The sequence below is a fragment of the Botryllus schlosseri genome, chromosome 6 (genome assembly GCF_051294905.1).
Source record: "Botryllus schlosseri isolate E-star chromosome 6, Bs_hap1, whole genome shotgun sequence".
Taxonomy (NCBI): domain Eukaryota; kingdom Metazoa; phylum Chordata; class Ascidiacea; order Stolidobranchia; family Styelidae; genus Botryllus; species Botryllus schlosseri.
In genome coordinates, this window is record NC_137241.1 from 17481826 (window position 1) to 17502543 (window position 20718).

The 20718-nt window shown below is 40.7% G+C and overlaps 2 long non-coding RNA genes across 2 annotated transcripts; one reads left to right on the plus strand and one right to left on the minus strand.

The window, feature by feature from the left end:
* Positions 1 to 5843: 5843 nt before the first annotated feature.
* LOC145441265 (uncharacterized) lies at positions 5844 to 7564 on the plus strand. Its single transcript, XR_013915785.1, has 2 exons — positions 5844 to 6870; positions 7355 to 7564. It is a non-coding gene; the product is annotated as an uncharacterized LOC145441265 (long non-coding RNA).
* A 2211-nt stretch (positions 7565 to 9775) lies between these two features.
* On the minus strand, positions 9776 to 13448 carry LOC145441264 (uncharacterized). Its single transcript, XR_013915784.1, has 4 exons — positions 13293 to 13448; positions 13144 to 13224; positions 10925 to 11047; positions 9776 to 9944 (listed from the first exon to the last, which is right to left on the minus strand). It is a non-coding gene; the product is annotated as an uncharacterized LOC145441264 (long non-coding RNA).
* Positions 13449 to 20718: the final 7270 nt, after the last annotated feature.

The following is a 20718-nucleotide window of genomic DNA, read 5'->3' on the forward strand; positions in this document are numbered from 1 at the left end:
TTCGAAGCAGAACAATATCATTATTGACGACTCATCAAGGCTTCCCAGCACCACCATCGCCGTTCGGTAGTTCAGGAAATAATTGAAAATATGTGTCCGCATAATACTCCACGCATTGTGATTGAGTCACAGTCATGTTGCTGTCGTTCGATGAACTAATTCTGTGCTTTAGAATGGAAAACTTACGTCATCGCTTTTTGTTTGGGGCTGCCTAGTAAATACTATAACGAGCCCGTCAATCCTACACCATAAATGGCTTGCAGTATGGTTGCTGTTTAGCGTTTATCATGACGCAAACAAACGTTGTGGCAGATAATAAGTGTCATCTGCCCGTGAGAGATATAATTTTAGATTCCGAATCTTCGGCATGAGCACTGAGCAGCTATATAGGCTTATCATATTTTTAGCACCCAAAAAGAGGACATTTTGCCTGCAAATAAAACAAAAGTAGAATTGTTGAAGCCTAGACATGCTTCTGTAAGAAATATCAATAACATCGCCTACCATACACAGTGACACTAATAGTAGGCTACGCCTTCAAAACCAACACCTAGGCATTATTAATAGGCCTTTTTACATGTGAGGTTATGTTGCAAATTTTCCTCTCACAATTAAGTTTGCATTTCAAACAAAAATCAATTTAAGACACACATGTTTAAAATATGGCCCTTGTTTAAAACATGTTGCTCATTTCTTTTTTGTTTTGTTTTAGTCATGGCGTCACGAATATAAAATTGTGACATCACATTGGATTGACATTGGCAATGGAAGATGTAGGCTAGGGTGAAAATTACTCCTTTGGCAGAATAGGCTTCCGACCACTGTCATAAACGGACAAAAAATATCTTTAACTAGGACTAAATCGTCATGCAGTATTTTTACGGTCGGCGGTCGTCTTCATCAGAACATTCTATATCAATGTGCTATAGCTGTTAAACCGACGGCGATTTCGAGGGCTCTAACCATGCCATATTGTATATGTCGACTACTCAGAGGTGGTCAAAGTAGTCAAGAAAGCTACTCAAGTAGAAGTAGAAGTAGCGAGGAAAAAATCCACTCAAGTACGAGTAGAAGTACTTCTTCCATAAGCAACCTAAAACTACTTGAAGTAGAAGTAGAATTGACTGATTTTAAATCTACTCAAGTAAGTAAGTAGTTGTGAAAACGATCCTAATTCGTTCACATGAATTGTCAAAAGGTGCGAATTGAGCTATGCGAATGGTGCCGCGCTTGATTCATATTGATGCATACCAGGAGGTAGGCCTATCCAATGTTCCACAGCATAAGCATTTGTCCGCATCATGGGAAGAAAATGATAGTATTGATGTGGAAATGCGATACTAATCCTCTGTTGTCTCGAACAGCAGGTTTTAGAAAATATCATGGTATGCCGCCCTCTCCCATATTACTAGGTCGGTAGTTTAGTCGAAGAACAATACGGAAAAGTTGTATACAATGTATAGGGTACGGGCGTAAACAATTTGCTCGATCAGTAAACATTAATAAAAAATATAGTGGACAGCAAAAATGCCATATTGTGTAGCTTTATTTCTGGAAATTAAAGGCATTACTACACTTACTTTTATACTTCAACATGTATGTTATCCAGGCAAAAGAACTGATATTAATTAGAACGCAAAGTATATGATACTGGGAATTGAAAGTGAAATGTAAATACGACTTCTAAAAGCGGAACATGTATTTCATGTCTTTAGTCTAGAAAATTCCAAAAGTGGTATGCTAAAACAGCTCTAAAACTAAAAAAAGCCAGAGTTCGCTTTTCAAGATTAGAACACGCCATGGACATGCTAGATTACGACATGATAAGTAAGTGCTTGATTGCGAAACACCAGTTTTTAAAGGTTATGATGAGCCATATGTACTGTGATGAAATATTTCATATGGCGAAGGGCAACAATGTGGTGTGAACGGTACCATACTGGTTACTCCACATCCACTGCGTGCGAAGCGCGACTAAAATTCTGGACTTTACTCAATTTTTATGAAAATTAAATGTTGATACTCCGTGAAAACAGCCCCGAAATTCTTCAGGCTATCTTCCTGATTGGAGGATTGAACAACTTCTACTTGACAAACTGAAAACAGCGAAAAGTAAGTCGATCACAAAATATTGCGAAGTAGAAGTAGAAGTAGCGTAAATCAGATCTACTTGACTAAGTACCAGAGGTAGAGGAAAACTACTTTGAGTACTTCAAAAAAAGAAGTATTTCGTAACTGACCACCTCGGCGACTACATCGGTAGTAAATCATTCGTCGGCTCATACCACGGGTGTTTGGAAAGTATTTACAAAAATTTATTTATCTATTTACACAAATTTATTTATATGCATTGTTTTAAAACACTGTTTGAAACGCCATCTGTTTTAAATGCAACCCTATAGTCACAAGTTGAACTTTACAGAACCCAAGTTCGAACTTAACTCAACACGCGCGCATGCAAAACCATGGTAGAACAATTTGTAGGAAAACTTTTATTAAACCGGCATTTAGCATGCATCATGGCGACAGCAATTCTTTGGAAATAACCATTATGTCTCGCCCAGGGATATCTACAAATATCTAGATATCAAGATATCCCTGGTCCCGCCTAAAAGTCTTGTAAGTATAAGTAAGTAAGTAAGTCGAAATGCGAAAAAAACATGACGTTGTGGCATTTTTGAGCGTCATCGGAGGACGATTCCTCTTAATTGAGAAAAGAGGGCAAATCCGCCTAAAAGAGAACATGGTATATACCAGGGGTCTCCAACACGCGGCCCGCGGGCCGCATGCGGCCCGCGAGGTCATATTTTGCGGCCCGCGACCTGATTTTGAAAATTCGGAAGAACGCTTGGTAAAGCATTTTGAAATGCATAAATTGATTTCAGTTTAAACATATTGTTGTTGTTGTTCAAAGTAAGCAATATCACTATTCGTCAATGGCTGATACGGCTTGGGGTACGTTAATATCATTCCATGGATGAAGAACTTGCCGATATGAATGGGCATATTGCCTTGACTTGCCAAGACCGAGACGCTTAGAAAACGACTTCAGGCCCCCCAAAACACCAAGCTTTACGAGGAGATAGTTTTCCGGCAAGTACCATGTCTAGCTAACGTAACCCCAATATTGATTCTTAGTCCAGGGGTGGCAAATCTGCGACAGTAGAAGGAAAATTATGCGGCCGTCGACACTCATGTCGATTAGGATGTGTTGGCGGCCGTCAACAGGCAAATTAAATTTGCGAATTGACTCCCTAATTAGTGAAAATTTTCTTCGCGCTCGGCGCGGTTCAATACGAGTGGATTTTCGATATAAATATAGTAGTGTCCTTTGTAATCTAATCCGCACAGTACAGATAAGAACAGCAGAGGAAATTGATGCGCCACGTAAAGAAATACCAATTTGTGATCGTGTGTTTGGGAAAATCCGATATAGTTCCACTATACTCACAATGCTGAAGGGATGTCAAGAAATAACAACATGCAGGCAACAAAGAGGACTAGGCTGATAACAATTGGCCAACTCAAAGATGCAGCACAGTATTTATAACTTCCCTGAATTTTCGAAGACACCCCCTGCATCAACTCTAGTGGTGAATTTGAGCACATGGGCTTACAAAGGATAAATATCTGATGGTAATATGTGAAACTATACCTGTATTAATGACGAAATTCACTCAAGAATATAAAAACATTTTAGCGCTTCGCGCGACTAGACGACGGATGCCTGTGCTTATTCTTAACATAGCTACTCACGATTTGGGTGCGCACAGTAAGCCGATATCAGTAAATAGATTAGTCCGGAGTTTACCGGCAATGGACATGGGCAGTTTAACGTGGGTATTTGGCCTCCAGTAGTTCATTACGACTATGCACTAGAATGCAGCCGTAGTCAACACAAGTAATCGAAATGCGGCCGTGAATAGCAAAAAGGTTGGCCACATCTGCTTTGTATATGGTTGCTGACGCGTGTTGTCAGGTATCGTGCGGAGCTCATATCGCTAAAAATAGATGAAAGCAATGATCATCATTTATTTGTTGAAGGCTATTTGTATTATTAAAAATATGATTTCTTTTTGCGGTAACTATACCCGTCGCCCATGTTAGAGAGAACAGCGTTGTACTGACGTAGAGTTATCATAACGTGGCTGTTAAACTATGCATTTCCTATTATATCTCGACATTGAAGACATGCGGCCCGCGGGCTCTACGAATTTTGAAAAGTGGCCCGCGACCCCATTTGAGTTGGCGACCCCTGGTATATACCTATGGTAGCATCAATTCCAATATGTCGAAGTTTGTTGTGTATTCGGACATTGACTTCCACTACACGATTTGTCTAGTCTCAATATGCAAAACAAGCTGCAGTCACGCAATCAATGTGGAACTCTTACGATTTAGGTGCGTGGCATAGCAGGACCTAGGCTTGTTCATTGAAAAAAATAAGACATCAAATTCTAAACTGATTGAGAACTTCGTGAGGTAACACTAGGTCCGGAAACGTGTTCGATTTCACTTGAAGTTCAAGCCGTGTCATTTGACGACATGCAAGCGACCGGTATAAGCTGATTCACTAGACCGCGCAGGTTGCGCGACCATTCTTTATCGAATAATTGATTTTGTGCGGGACAGTACGTAACTGCCGCACCCCCCGCACCCCCCAAATGGAGCGGGACCGAGCTTCAAAGTATCCAAAATTATTTCGTGAATGAACATATATTATAGAGTAATTTTTGAAACTTTATCCAAATTTTTAAAAAAAAGTTTCGCACTTTACGCGACTTAGTATCACAAAATATCTTCATTATTGCGTGCTCTTCCCCCAAGAAATACACATGAGGTTTAGGCTATAATGGGAAACCGAAAAGTGTGCCAAAACTTTTTTGAAATTGTACCGGTCCGCGAGATGAAAAGGTTGAAAACCACTGTTCTAGAATACGACGCTATGGGTGCCTCATCAGTCTGGGCTGCCGGTTTCTTAGTTAAAAAGTATCAAGTATGAAATGCGATAACTAATTAACCAAATTGATGGATATGGACCGAGTTCGATGAGATATCACTATATAACATGAACTGATAAGGTGCGATCAAGCAATTCGCATAAAAGACTTTGCTACTATTCTGTTTTACATATATCGCTCCAACTTACAATGACCAGTGTAGATTTCTTCTGCCCACATTTTTTAGTTTAATAGCCATATGAATCATTTCTCTTGAAATTGAAAAATGTGATATTGATATCAGTCCGATTCTAATCATGGAGTAGTGTCACTGCACCTCCCACTTCCCCTTACTTGAAGCACAGAAGATCAGTCACCACACAATTTCACCACCTTTTAATGCTGTGAAACTGATAGGGTAATAGAATTTCGTTTATCAACTATAAGTATAGGCCTATGGGACATAGAAGCCCAGAGACGGTCGGATTACCAATTTTCGGAATCCTATGCATCCAGCTCTGGTGGGCGATTCGAAATTAAGACTCCGAAAATATCAGGCTGGTAAATTTTCAATTCAAAGTACAAAATAATCAAGCTAAAACCAAGGCAATTTGTCATATATCAGTGAAAAAACACGCTGAAATACGAGTTTCAAAGCAAATTCAAAATCCGGATCCAGTCCGGCTACATTAAAATCGATGAAACCCTGTCCCTGAACCAGATCGTGGTCACCTCTATGTAAGACTCGTGGAACGAATACGAGCAGTGTATGATGAAATCACGAAATTACTTGAAGATGGCATACGGATATAGAATGGTGTAGTCGACAAACACCATGAATACTACAATCAACAACAGCAACGGAGATGGAAATTCTAGTATGATACTACAACTTGCGTACACACAAAAAAATCTGGTAGATTTACAAAGAAATTTCTGTAAATTTTACAACGAATTACCGGTCGCAGCCAATAGCAGCGTGTAGCTTGTCATTTTACATTTTGATATGTAATATTACATTAATTTAGCTGCTAAGTCAAGTTACCAGAATTTCTTCGCAAGGTTACTGACAGTTACTCGCTACGGTATTTTACCAAGCTATTGGCAAAATTGATTAGCTTCCAAGCCCCAGCAACCAGTGGATACGTGGAAGAGCATGTCACTGTGATATCATTTTCGTTGCGATTTGACCTGATTCAACCTCGTTCGCGAGACAGGATTAGGTCACACGGAACTGGTTGACCCTAGTACCAATTTCGGTATAGTGCATAGTTGGGTGCAAGAAGCAGCTGACAATGTAGTTACACCATAGACATTATATTATAAGGCTATGGCTACACGGTCGGTCTCGGCGGTTAGATTTGTTGTAACAGATAGGGCTAATGAGTTACAAAAATCAGTTTAGGATATATAATCTTATTCCTGAAACTAGAAATATCAGCACAGCAGCAGGCTCAGCTGACCATTTCTTAATGGCGGACACGGCGACCTATAATAGGTTACCTTAGGTTGCGCGTTGCAGGTTTTTCTGAGATTCGTAGTAAACAACCAACAATCAACTGTGACATCACAAATAGCGTCCGGTTAGGTAAGTGAGTAGGGAACCACACGTGGAACAATAAATATCAATATATACGAAATTAGATGCAAAAGAAAGGGACTATAGGTGTTGATAGATGTTTCTGTATGAAAAACCAACCTGGATTGAACATTATAACGTGGACAGTAAATATTATTGGTGGCATATGTGAGCGGATGAATATCACTTATTTCAAAGTCGTCTGCGTGTCGAGCCGACTGGTCGGCCATTAATATTGAGCTTTGGGCATGCAAAGGCTGACGGTGCGAAGCTTGTGACTTGAGATTGAAGAAAGTAGAGACTTTCGTTGAAGATTCTCAGGACTGATGAATGGGATACGCATCGTAAAAGGTACAGTAGCCTACTGTATAGTATTAGTTACCGTGAATATCTACGACTGTGCACACCACCCGGATGACTTTGGTTTCATGATTTAAATATTTCAGTCGCCCCATTCTCAGTTCTATTTTGAGATATTAGTTGACTTGTATAATGACCTGCGACACCACATACTCTGCCGCGGAGTAGTTGAAACTGTTAGCTTGTTATTGACATTTATCGGGTCATAGCTTAGATATGTTTTCATCCACTGCTCGATATGTTTGGCTCACATGCCGCATCAAATGAGGCACCTTTTCTTTCAATACATTGATCATTTAAGTCATGAATCTCTGCTATATCATGTCAAATGAGGAGTCGTCAACTCACAATATACCAGTACCGGTACTTCAAAACTTGTTATATTTTTGTTAGCCTATTTGTCTTAGTCTTTATAAGTCATGTCTAGGTTAGCAACTTGGCTTAGTATAGCGACTTACGCATGAATTATTTTTAGTGGAACTGCAAGATACTAGTCACACAGAAGGAATGAAGACGAGAAAAAGAAACAATTGGAAGTTTATCCGGCGTTGGAATTAATTCACCTTTTCTTGGGACCACTCGTGCTATATTTGCATGCCTCCTAAACAAGAATTATACCTCCAGCAGCAATACTTTTTCATCGTGAATCATGAATGAATATACAGTTGTCCTAATGTCGTCTTGAGAGCGTGAAGAAACTTTTGCGGTATTTTGGCATCGCGTTGCTTTGGGATAGGTATGGATGTAGGCTGAGACGTGAATTTACAAGATGGCATGTAATCTGATTTACAAGGACAGCATGTAGGGTTGTAGGTAGGTAGGTTAGGTAAGGCGGTAAAATTACAGTCTCGATGGTAGATGTACAGTAGTACACAGGAGAAAATGTAGACTGAATATACCAGAGGTGACTGTAACATTACAGTCTGGCACGTAAAGTTAGATTACCGGACGGTTGTAAGTTGAATTTACATTGAGTGACGGTAATGTTATATTACTGCCAAGTGGCTGGCCACCCTGCTTCCAGACATTTCGCGGTAAATCGAGGTAATTTTTTTTCAGTGTAGATGTATTGTTGTCACATATACATTGCGCGTTTCGGGGGAGCAATATTACATGAAGGGCTCTACCGATCCACGTTTCTCAAAATCCTCGAAAGATCGACGTAATTGTCAAAAGCACAACGAAGCGAACAGACTTCCTTCGCACGACAAAGCGTGATAAGACATTGAAGAAGTAACCAGACTTGGACAACTAGAAAATTTTCAGCTTTTCTAAATTAGATTAGAATTAGAATTAGAGCTACACAGTTTTTTCCAAATTAGATTAGAATTACAATTAGAGCTACACAGTTTTTTTCCAAATTAGATTAGAATTACAATTAGAGCTACACAGCTTTTTCCAAATTAGATTAGAATTAGAATTAGAATTTCTGAATTCGCAAAAAGTTGAAAATTGAATGAAATTGTGAATTATAAATAAATAAATCAAGCTCAGTTCATATCAAATCACAGTGAATTCCCATAAACATGAGAATGGATAACGTCTGTACATCAAGCTTGTCTCGTTTTGCACTATACCAGGCGTCACCAACACGCGGGCCACATGCGGCCAACGATTAGATTTTTGATTTTGGAAGAACGCGATAAACAATTCGAAATTGATTTCAAGTATCAAATTGTTGTAGTTGATTCAAAATAATCCATTTGCCTGTGCCAAACACCACTATTCCTCACTAGCTGAAATGGCTTCGGCCATGGAAACATCGTAGGAGAGTAAGCTGATATGATCAATGAGCATATTGCCTTGACGTAAAATAGCCCAGACACTGCCAAGACCGAGACGCTAAGAAAACGGCCTAGGGCTTTCCCACAAGATCAATCTTTAAGATGAGATAGTCTTTCAGCTAGTAACATGTCCGCATATCCCCAATATCGATTCATTAGTCGCTGAAAAGCCTGGTCAGGTATCGTGCGCATCTTATAGTTCATAATAAAATGAAGTCTATGATCACGATGTTTCATGTTTTATATGTACTTCCTTAATAGAATATTTCTTCTTTTGTCGTAACCAAGCTCATCGCCCATGTTAGTGAGCACGACGTTGTACTAACGTAAAGCTTTAAAACATGGTTGCTCAAATGCTCAACTGTGTGTGGGCTATTATTTTGTCTCGATATTGCATTATTGTATGGCTCACTTGCATGGCTGCAAAAAAGCTAATATTGCAGTCATACCTTCGAGTTCTCGAGAAGCAGCCTCAAGATGTGGAAAACGCTTCTCTCCTTTCCAGTAACTCAAAACATCGCAGTCCACGATCTCATGCTCAGCTTCAAAATCTCTTTCCACTTCATTCTCTAATATATTTTCTTTGGTTAGATCTCAAGCAACCATCCTCTTTTTACTTGATGTAGTTATGGGCATGAAAGTGAACAAGCCTGTTAACTATCTCTTTTTCTCCGCTGCTACTGTTTGTGATCGAAACAAGAATGTTGTTCGGAGACTACAAGCTACTATGCCAGCCTAGTTATTGTTCGTCACAATAAATAGGCCACTATGGTGGTACGGTGTATGTAATGCGATGGATCCTTGGCACTGGATTTCCCCGTGCGTGAGGGTTATTCTTGTTAACTCGCTGCAGAATGCCGCGGACAAAAAGGCATTTTCAGGAAAACGATAAATTAGATTAGAACTAAAATTAGAGCAGAGAAACATGTGACAAATTAGATTAGAATTAGAATTAGAGCATAGGAACATTTCACAAATTAGATTAGAATTAGAATTAGAGCATAGAAACAGTTCACAAATTAGATTAGAATTAGATTACTGGCATTTCGCTCTAATTTAGTGAAATTAGACAACTAGAATTATCTAGTTGTCCAAGTCTGGAAGTAACAGAGTTGACAAAACAGAAGAATCAATTTTACGTATGAATAGCATTCCTTGATTAACATTAAATAAAAGTGACATCCAGATGCTCATCGGATGAGTTGATGCTGAAGACTATACATATTGTACGTTGCGATGATCCTGCGCCAGGTCGCTATGTCTTGGAACCCTTCGCCAGTTCTAGAACATAACGCACATATTTCCCGTTAAAAACGCAAAAATACTACCAACGTAACGTAAGGTAGGCTACTACCAACGTAAGTACTACCGACGTAACGTAACGCTCTACCAACGTAAGTACTACCAACGCAACGTAACATGGTGATATCGAAATATCATGATTAGGGCTTGGCAGAATGATCCAAGTACTGGAATCGAAATCGAGTATAAAGTGTAATGATTCGAGACGAATAGTCAGATTCGATTCTTTCGAGTACTGAAATTATAGTCCACTATTTCCACTTATAGTTACATTATCAACGAGAATTATAGTTTCGATATTTTTTCCCAACATGGACGCCGTGAAATCGGAATTGGTAGTATCACAGCACCAAAAGAATGTAGTACCGGGGTCTCAAAGCCAAATGCGCTCACGGACCCATTACCTAGTTTTTGATGATGCCGCCGGCCGTCCCATCAATAGGGGCATTCAATATCTTTCGAGGTAGGCCTTATTTGACGGGGTCAAATTGTCTGATTGAAATTCAGCCGACATTCCACAGTATCTACACAGATCGTGAAAACGTTATATTTACTATTGTAGCCATTCAGGCCTGGCACGAAAAAAATCATATATAAATATTTCAACAAAATCTGTTGCTGTACGTTGTAGATATTAATAAGCTTAGTTTGACAAACTCGTGAGACATAGACACCATGCCACGCCGTCATAGAGTAGATCTTGGCGTTAGCTTGCCTAAATACCATATGTAGAATCATCAAACCAATGAATATGATATAACGTTATCCCTATACATTAACTGCGATTTAATATAGGAAAAAGGAACAAACGCTTACTTCCCCCGTTGCGTCATCCAGATTGCATTATGTTTCATTAGACGCAAGGATCATACATTGATAATATGTTGCCCACACGAACAGATGACATTATGCGCGTCATTTGCATATGAGCGGGAAAAAAACGAAATCGATCAACCAACCTTGTGCCAGCCCTGGGGGAATTCCTCCGATAATTTCCATGCCACCTTGGCGACGCTCGTGAAGGACCCCGTCTTTCGCGATTACCTGTCCGATAACTGTTCCTTTCTGATTAGGGTTCCCTCCTGCGGAAAAATATTTCGACCGTTTACAAAGATGGATCGTAACTACACGGGCATCATACTACTGTTTCCTGTGGCGCAGACAAATGACAAATTACGCAAGCGATGTAGCAATGTCAATATCCGAAATTGAGGAAAGAAAACTAAAAACTTCAAACATCGGTTATGTGAATAGAATAGTTATGGTTATTATTACTGAATGGGAAGCTAATGCATGTCGGTATTGCGTTGAGTTAGGCTTGCTAGAAAACGAATTCGATGGGCGTCTCAAGACGCCGCAAGACGTCAGTAAAGATCGCAATTTTGATAGTTGAACGAGTGGACGTGAAATATGTTACAAGTTACGACGCAGCGTTGTACGCATTATATCGATCTGATCATTGACCTGACGCATTCATCCTCTTCTGTGTTTACTGTCTACGTTCGCGACTGTGACAGGGCATTGATAAATAAGAAATACGAGAGTGTTGAAGAGTGCCATTTACGTCTCGTAAGGGTGCCGTAAGAGATTTCTTCGAAATTTTGAAATTATGCGCAAAATAGTTCTAGGCTATAGCTGCGATCAATAATTAATCTAAACCGGTCTCGATGTAAAGTTTGTCAATTTGACAAATCAAAATTGCATGCTTCAATTGCATGTCCACAACTAATATACCACGCGAATTCGCTTTCTCCGACACATCGCGTGCCTTGAAGGCTGAATTCAGTTCAGTTCATCAGGACATGCTGATGAGAAGAGCAGCGGGCATGACGTCGTCTGTGTGACAATGTAGTTTTCAAATCCTCATCGTTTCCCCAATCATAGCGAGAAATGAACTGATTTGGGAGTGATGTTCACGTTTACGTTCGAATTACAAACAAAGACACCAGCTGCGTGGAACTGCGTTTGGCATCCATGTATGTAAGTGGTTTCTTAACTTTGCCTCCAGCGCCCCCCAAGGGGTGATTTGGATTTTGAAGGGGGCGGAAACGCTCAGGGAGGATATGGGGGGCTCTGGGCTCAGGGGCGGTATGGGGGCGCTGAAGCAAAATGGCTTCGCAGTAGATGTTGTACTATAGTAAAACATATCATTAACGAGTTTTCAGAGCAAATTAACATTCAACAAAAACTACACATCATTTTTTGACGATTTATACAAGTATTTTACTGTTTTTTTCGCGCTGCGTGCGAATTACCGTGGCCAAATTTTTGATTATTGGGTACCCTTCCTTATCGAAAATGGAAATAGGCATTTCTGCGTCGACCATTACCACGCCACGATGCACGAAGACATATGAAGTTTCGGCCAACAACATCCAACGAAGTAATTGTACCAACGGGCCCTTCGTAATTACGTGCCCTACATTTTCCAAGACAACAACTCATTCAGCGCTACCGGTAAATCTTATTACGTGGGTTGAGAGGATAAAAAATTATAGCAATATATATCTTTGCAATTGCCGACATTCTTGACCGATTCATTCTTCCATTATAGAAAGCTTTCGCGCCTAGGCGACCAAGCCATATAGCCTAAACTTTGCTCAACATCGAAATCACGCTACGGGGGGTCGTGGGGCGTTTATCACCCTATCGGGACCAAAGACCAACGTTTTTGAGGGGGCTGACGAAATGCTGTTACGGTTTTACATCTATAACCCATTGTGTTATTACATTCCTTAAAATATGGGGCGGGGGCGCTAGAGCACGGGGGCGTTGGAGGAAAAAGGTTAAGAACCACTGATGTATGTCCAGTATACGCATCTACACTACGCCTATGTATGCGTTAGTAGCGATCGTGCTTGGCCTGTTTGATGCGACGGTTAATTACGTCGACAATGCGGTAATGGACCGATTTTATTGTCAAACAACTCTTTTGAAATAGTAACTAAGCGCGGCCCGAAGTTTCTGTGACGTCGTGAATCGTTGGTAAATCAAAGTGACCCCCATGCTTGTTGCAATCAAGAAGGGACACAATGTGTATTACACATACAATATAAGTTGAGAACCGCTGCGCTAGTGTGTCGCGAACTGTTTTGCATTTTCAAAGAGTGCCGCGAGGTCGAAAAGGTTGAGAGCCACTGCTATAGAGCATAGCTATTTTCTTTTTGCGCACACTGATCAACAAAAAGGAGGCCGTTCTGTATGTCCGTCTCTTTGCGTCCGTGTACCACTGTTCCTATCGTCCTCGGATTCAAATTACCTAAATAGCCGAAATCGTTGGTTACTCCTTTCCTACTATACAGCGTATAAGTATGCTTTTTCACAAACCTGCACTCATATTTTTCACACAGCCTTCCTAGATCCTCGATGATTAGGAAAATGTTTCACTATATACTGATCACTGGATGATAGCGCAACGCGGTATTATATCGTCAATTCCAAACTTCTGCTTTCGACTACTATACAAAACCAAGGTGTTTCCCCTTAGTAAAGCCCGTGTATAGCTACAGGCCGTCTTCCTGGTAATGTAAGAACGATGAGTTACGTATTGCGATGTTCTTGTCGTCAGCCTAAATACAATCGAAAGATAATCATACCAATTGAATATACCAACGATGAGAAAGGCCGGGTAAAAATTTAAGGCAAATCGTTGTTAGTCGCGTACATGAGGCGAATCAAAGCACAATTCATCGCGAACATGTTAACTTGTATCTGCAATGTGATCGGAGGTGAGGCTATGCTCTTCAGCCTGGTGTATAATTACAGCACACAAACAGCTTTATAAGAGCAAATACGTTTCTGATGACGTGAGGTCATGCTCATCATATTACAGCTCGCGTGTACACCATTTTTGATAAACGGGCTAGATATTAAATCGCCGTAAAACCACATGCCCTAAAACGCTTTTTGGAATAGTTGATTTGCCGATATTTAAAATGGGCGGCGCTAACGTTGAAACTTATCAAATAAATTTCGACATCTGACTAGTAAAGTACAGCTCGCGTGTACACCATTTTTGATAAACAGGCCAGATATTAAATCGCCGTAAAACCACATGCCCTAAAACGATTTCTGGAATAATTGATTTGCCGATATTTAAAATAGGCGGCGCTAACGTTGAAACTAATCAAATAAATTTCGACATCTGGCTAGTAAACTACATATAATACTTATAAATGCTTGGAGCTAAATCGTGCAGAGCGCGAAAAAATGTAAGTTATTGATTGCATTTTGTAAAAAATATCCATGCGCAAAGTCAGCATACAGGAGTTTTACCAAGCTCAATTATTTTTTCCGCGACGGCGCAAACTTGATCTGCGGGCCGCAAGTTGCACATTGCACGCCCCTGTAGTCGTAATCTACCTCGTTGAGCAAATATTTAGATACTCAGTTCGCCTTCCCAAAATGCTTGCTTAGATTATTTGTGTTCTTCTGGCGTATGATGTACGATTACGACCTATGACATCATCATGGGCATTTGCTTTCGAAAACAGACTGCAATGAAAGTCGGAAGTAAGATATATGTTCTCACATGTCACGATACAAAGTGCATACCTGCGTGGCGTATTTAAATAAATAGAAAAAACATCCAAGTCTAATAGCGGTAAAAATGTTGCCAGAATCTTATGGTTTCTTCCCGTGCCGTTGCTAAGATATGATGCAGTTTATTTTAGAAGTCCGTACAAGAATATAATAGTTTATTTATCGAGGAATAACGATGTAGGACGAATCTTGTACTCCAGCAATAAGTACTATACAATAACTGATGTCAATAATCAAAAGATGGATGTCGCAAATCAGGGACAAACACCGCCAGCAAAATTAAAATCATAGTCAGGAAATCATTGATGGAATATCTAACAACGCTAACTGAAGGCTGCAAATAGACGCAATTGTACCGAAGTGACAGCAACTAAATGTTGGCAAGGCATGTATTATATGAGTTCATATTGGTTTTTACTGCATACATCGCGTCATTGTTCCACCATAATTACTCTACTCATATTGTATTAACAAACGAACTAATGTTAACCTAACCACAGGATTTGCGACCTGTGTGCAATCAAGTATTTGATGAGTATATAGGAACTGGCCCAGGGAAACCCCCAGACCTGTGGTTCCCAAACTTTTTCGGTGTGAGGGCAAAATTTAGAATTTCAGAGTACGGTCGGGGTCGCACGAATACTGCGGCTATGAAACGGACCCAAACAGTCATGATGGCTATTTCGGAGTAGTTTTATTGCCCTGGCGAGTTGCAAAACTGTACACTGTTTACCGCTACTTAGGCTATTTGCTGCATTGGGTGTCCGTCGAGGGAATCAGTTTTTCTCGCCTAAACGCGCGAAGCGCGAGAAATTTCTTTAGTTTCATGACTGAATCGGTCAATATGATTAGGAATTGCATGTATTGCTATCAATCTTCATCCTGTCTCTGTTCACGCAATCTGATTTACCGGTAGCGCTGAGTGAGGCGTGTTTGAAAAGGTATAGGCCCCTCAATAGTAATTAAACATCTCCGGGCGTATACCCGTTGGCAGGAGCGTAACAGCACTTCGTCGGGACCCCGGGTTCCCATAGGGTGATAAACTGACCCCGCATCACGTTGTTCGCTTTTGCCACGAAATTAAAGTTGTACTGTTTAGTGAGACAGCGCGACGAGCGAATATTTCGATAATTCATGATAAAATCGGTCAATAAGATCGGGAATTGCATGTAAAATTAAACATCTTCGGGCGGGCGGACCCCTAGGTCTGACTTCTTTACATGATGTTATTTCGTGACCTGCGGTCTGCTATATCAAAAATGTGGAATTGCCCAAACCTACTAAACTGAAAGATCACACGATTTCAGATTGGTATTTCTTCTCTGGCATATAATTTTCTTTCTTGCGGGATGGTATTTGTCTTGTGAGGTTCAGATTGCCAAGACAAGAACATCCGGCGCCAGTCATTTAGGCGCCTATATTTTGTATATATAACGAAGTTTTTGGTATTTCGAAGTTTTTGGTCATGGTGCGGTCATGGCCAACGCTGATATGCCCATTTCTATAAATCTTGCGTATTTTCTCTTGGGGAAGAGTACCCAATAATCAAGATATATGTGGCGAATTGAAATCGCGCACAGCGCGAAAATGTTTTGAAAAAGTTGCATAAATTTAAAAAAAATACTCTATAATTTATGCTAATTCACGAAATAATTTTGGGCCCCCTTCGAGCTCGGCACCCCTCAATTGGGGGGTTTGAGGTGCGGCAGTTACGGCCCTGACTATAGGACTACCATTTATGCTGCTTTTATGGCCTGCTAAGCCGTATGCATCTCGGCGTATTCACCTGTGACTCACGTGTTGCACATCTAGTTATCATAGGGTAACATAGGGTACCACACGTCCTCTTTTAAGATGATTTGTCCTCTTTTTTGATTTTTTTAAAAGTGTCATCGGAGGACGCCCAATTGCCTTCTTTTTTGAGATTTTGTCTTCTGTTTTGAGGATTTTGGTTACATGTAGGGCCAAATTCGACTGATATACATTAAGTCAGCACTGTAGGAACGATACGGCGGCTATTTCGGGAGCTGGACCGGAAAGTTGACCTTTTTTTCAGTCAACCACCTGTTAATGTGAAAGAAAAACTGCATTTTCCGGGAGTTGAGCCTCTTTCTCTTTTATAGTCAAGCGACCACGAAGTGGGAAAAATTTACCATTTTTTCAGGATTTTCCTTCGGTTCTGAAAGTTATCAATACCTATTTACATCTATAGCTACTGCTCGTTCAACTGGAAAGTTTGGACACATTGCATTGAAACAGCAGTGACGTAACGTTAGCAGTCTATACTCACAACTTTCCTGCAATTCTATAATTAAAAACTACAGGGACCAAGCCAAGCAAGAGTATTTTATAAATATAAATTTCATTTTTTGTCACAAATCAATTTCTTAATATATTTTTGCGGCCGCAAGAAGGCTATCTGGGGCCACATGCGGCCCTCGGGGCCGCGCTTGGGAATTACTGCCCCAGATCATTCCATCCTATTACGAAGCATTTCATCCCTACCCTTTATACATGTGATTCACAGACTCACAAATGCACATACACACACCCACGCCCATACATGCACGCACGCGCGCGCGCACACACACACTCTTTCCAACGTCCAGCATTACGCTATTCATCCCCGAACGAAAGAAATAGTATTACTTAGGCTTACCATACGTCCTCTTTTAAGAGGATTTGTCCTCTTTTTTGACTTTTTTGAAAGTGTCCTCGGAGGACGCCCTTTTGTCCTCTTTTTTGAGATTTTGTCCTCTTTTTTGAAAATTTAGGTCAGATTTAGAGGAAATTGCGAGTGATATGCCGCAAATTAGCCCAGAAGTGAAGCTCCGGCGGGTATTTCGGAGTGAAAAACGGTGCTTATGACTTTTTTTTTTATTTTTATTTTTTTAGTCATCCACCTGACAAAGTGGAGAGAAAAACGGTATTTTGAGCTCTGAGCGGAAAAGATGACCTTTTTTTTTAGTCAACCGATCACAAAGTGGGAAGAATTTACCGGTTTTTGAGAATTCTTCTCCGGTTTTGCATGTCTGAAATTTCTGAAAAAGTGTCCTCTTTTTACATTTCCAAAATATGGTAAGCCTAGTATTAATGTTATGGCAAATCAATGGGTATTTAATTTCTGGAATATTTTTCAAAGTAAATGAAAGGATTTGATTAATAATCTTGATATGCGCGTAAATTGCATAATTGCTATCTTCGTCTCCGTGAAACTCCTTCGGTCAGACTCGTACGATTTTAAATCCGCCCGTTTCACGGTGCAATGTATTTTCCTGTGCGAGTCGCATTTCTACCGCGGAGGTCTTGTTGCAAGAACAGAGCTATGCAGCGCGAGCCAAGGCCCCTAGACATGTTAACAACATACATAGATTTTATCGCCTTCAATATTTCTGGGAGCGCACATCGCGGAGTGGCATGTTGACCGAAACTTTATGTCTTCGTGTGTCCTGGCGTAGAAATGGCCGACGTCGCAATGCCGGTAGCTAATAGTCCGCAACCCGCATAATGAACACCCCCAGACCAGTGGTTCTCAAACTATTTTAAGCACGCTATCTTGATGATAGTAAAAAATCGCGCCCCTATCGTCACACCAAAAATATTAAAAAGAGCAACTAGAATGTTTTCAATCCCAAAGCGTATACTTCGATGGCATGGCATTCGATGCTATAAGTTCAAGTACGAAATTTTTCATCGCCCCGGCGAGGAACATGTGGGGGCAGGTGCTCTTTTTCGGTTGTGTTCCATTTCATCGTCGTCCGGAATGTCGTTACAGCAGATTTATGAAGCTTTGAGTCACCCTGGAGTCCGCAGGCTTCATCACTTTGTTCGCGCGAAAAACCTGCCTTTTCTATGGAGGATGTCAAAAACATCTGTTCCAATTGTTCTGTCTGCTCCGAATGTAAACCGCGTTTCTTTAAATCTAACCAAGTGAATCATCTAGCCAAAGCCACGAGACCCTGGGAGCATATAAGCATTGATTTCAAAGGCCCAGTCTAAGGACCCAAACGTTGCATACTCGTTATAATCGACGAGTATAGTCGATCTCCATTCGCTTATGCGTGTCGTGACATGACTTCTGCGACTGTGATCAACTGCCGCTCTTCATTGTTTTCCCTTGTTGGACTCCCCGAATACGTCCACAGGGATCGAGGTACGTTATTTCCATTGAAAGACGTAACGGTATTTCTGACTCGTAAAGGTGTTGCCACAAGCAAATCAACACCCTATCATCCAACTGGCAATGCTCAATGAGAACGTTTGAATCAAACCCTCTGGAAAGCAATTAAACTCCGTTTAGCAACTCAAAAAATACCTGAACGTTTGTGGGAACAAGTCCTTCCTGATGCTTGGCATTCGATAAGATCGTTACTCCGCACCTCTACTATAACTGTTGTCCTCATGACAGATTTTTCAGCTTCGAACGGAGATCCGTGTTGGGTGTGTTGATACCTGATTGGCTCCTGGGCAGTGGCACTGTGCTGCTACGGAACTTCGATCGCAACAAGAGTGATCCTGACGTCGTCAGAGTAGAACTTCTATGGATGCTAACACCACATATGCTTTGATTCGTCACGGGAATTGGACGGAATCAACTGTATCGGTCAAGGACCTGGCCCCTTGTCCACCTAAAGAGAACAAGAATACGTCTGATTTCTCCTCTGACGAACCTACGGTCGACATGCGTACTGAAGAATTCAGTGATCAGGATCGTTCAGCTCAGGCACCCTCAGATCAGCATTCTATATAGTTCTCCAGCCGCTGTTGGAAAGGACTCTCTGGATACGTCGATCGGTGGATATGACAACGATTCTCACATAACTGCTGAAGAGCCATTTATCAGGAGGTCGTCAAGAATAAGACGTACGCCGGACTGGTACGGTGATCGCATAACTTGATGGCTTTACATTTGGTCAATTTTTTTAGGCCGGGAAGATTGTGGTGTTTTATGCATCCACTAGGTGTCTATCTTTGCGTCATTTCCTTTCGTATTTATTTCGTCCGTTTGTCCTTCAGTTAGTTAATCATTCTGATATAAGGCGTTTCGAGAGTAGCATGTGTTTCCTGATTTACTCGTATTTTAACTTTTCTGTTCTTTGTAGCTTAGTCTACACTTTTAGTCAATAAAAGCCTAGAAAACCGTATGTATATCAAGAGGATCACGACAATAACCAATAGGAGCTCGTAGCATATAGATATTACCCCATTCGGGATCAGCTCAAACGTACCTGATCATAAGCTAAATCAAATACCAACGGCATGGACCGTGTTTCATTAAAACTTGACACTTTTTTACATAACAAACAATTCTTCTCAACGGGTCGCAGGTGTTCGGCAACAGAATAGTTCAATTGAGTACTTTTGGTTTGTCATAAAATGCACTTCCTAAGAGTGGCAAAATGTGTCCTAATTTAGTATGGGCTAGTGGCTATTTCAAACGCTATATGCCACTTCAATTTCAATCTTTGTTTCTTACATTCAAAAGACATATTATACATGGCCTATGAAGGAAGGATCTGCTCAATAACCTCGTGCCGTTGTACGCACTCTGCACATATGCATATACAAAATACATACATGCCATGAAAGCATCAGTTAACCTCTACAGTCTACATGTATTCACCAGTTAATCATAATTCAGAAACTTCTTCTGATCGGTGCAAGGTCTGAAATCGGTCAATATCTAAAATCCGTTTATGGATTGTACGACGTAATTATGACATTTAAAATCGTAATATCAAGAGGATAATTGCCGTTGCTGGAAATTGGAAGTTTCAGCACAGATTAAACCCATTCCGATAAAAAGAAACAGCATTACTCTCAGGCGACTTCGAGCCCCCCTTCAGATGCTCCAACGCCTCCCAGTTTGCGATCGACTGCCCTAAACTAATGCATCCAAACGGGTCAAAAAGCCTCACGAGATCCTAGGAATATCCCGTTTTTTCATTGCGAATACATTATTAGACTCAACGGAAAAGCATTGCGGCTTTAAGCCTAAACGATGCATTTAGTGGGCCTAACCTTAAAATTTTTTTCACTCATGTACTTCGGAATTGCTATGCTTGCTGGGGAAAATTTTCGCAGTGCCAGAAATATGAATTTGGCAGCGTACTCCCGAAATTTCTCTCGCGTACCGTAGTTTGATAACCCATGTATTGGGGCATTAGGCCAATGACACATTATTAGCGGGTAAATAGTTAATTACCTTGAC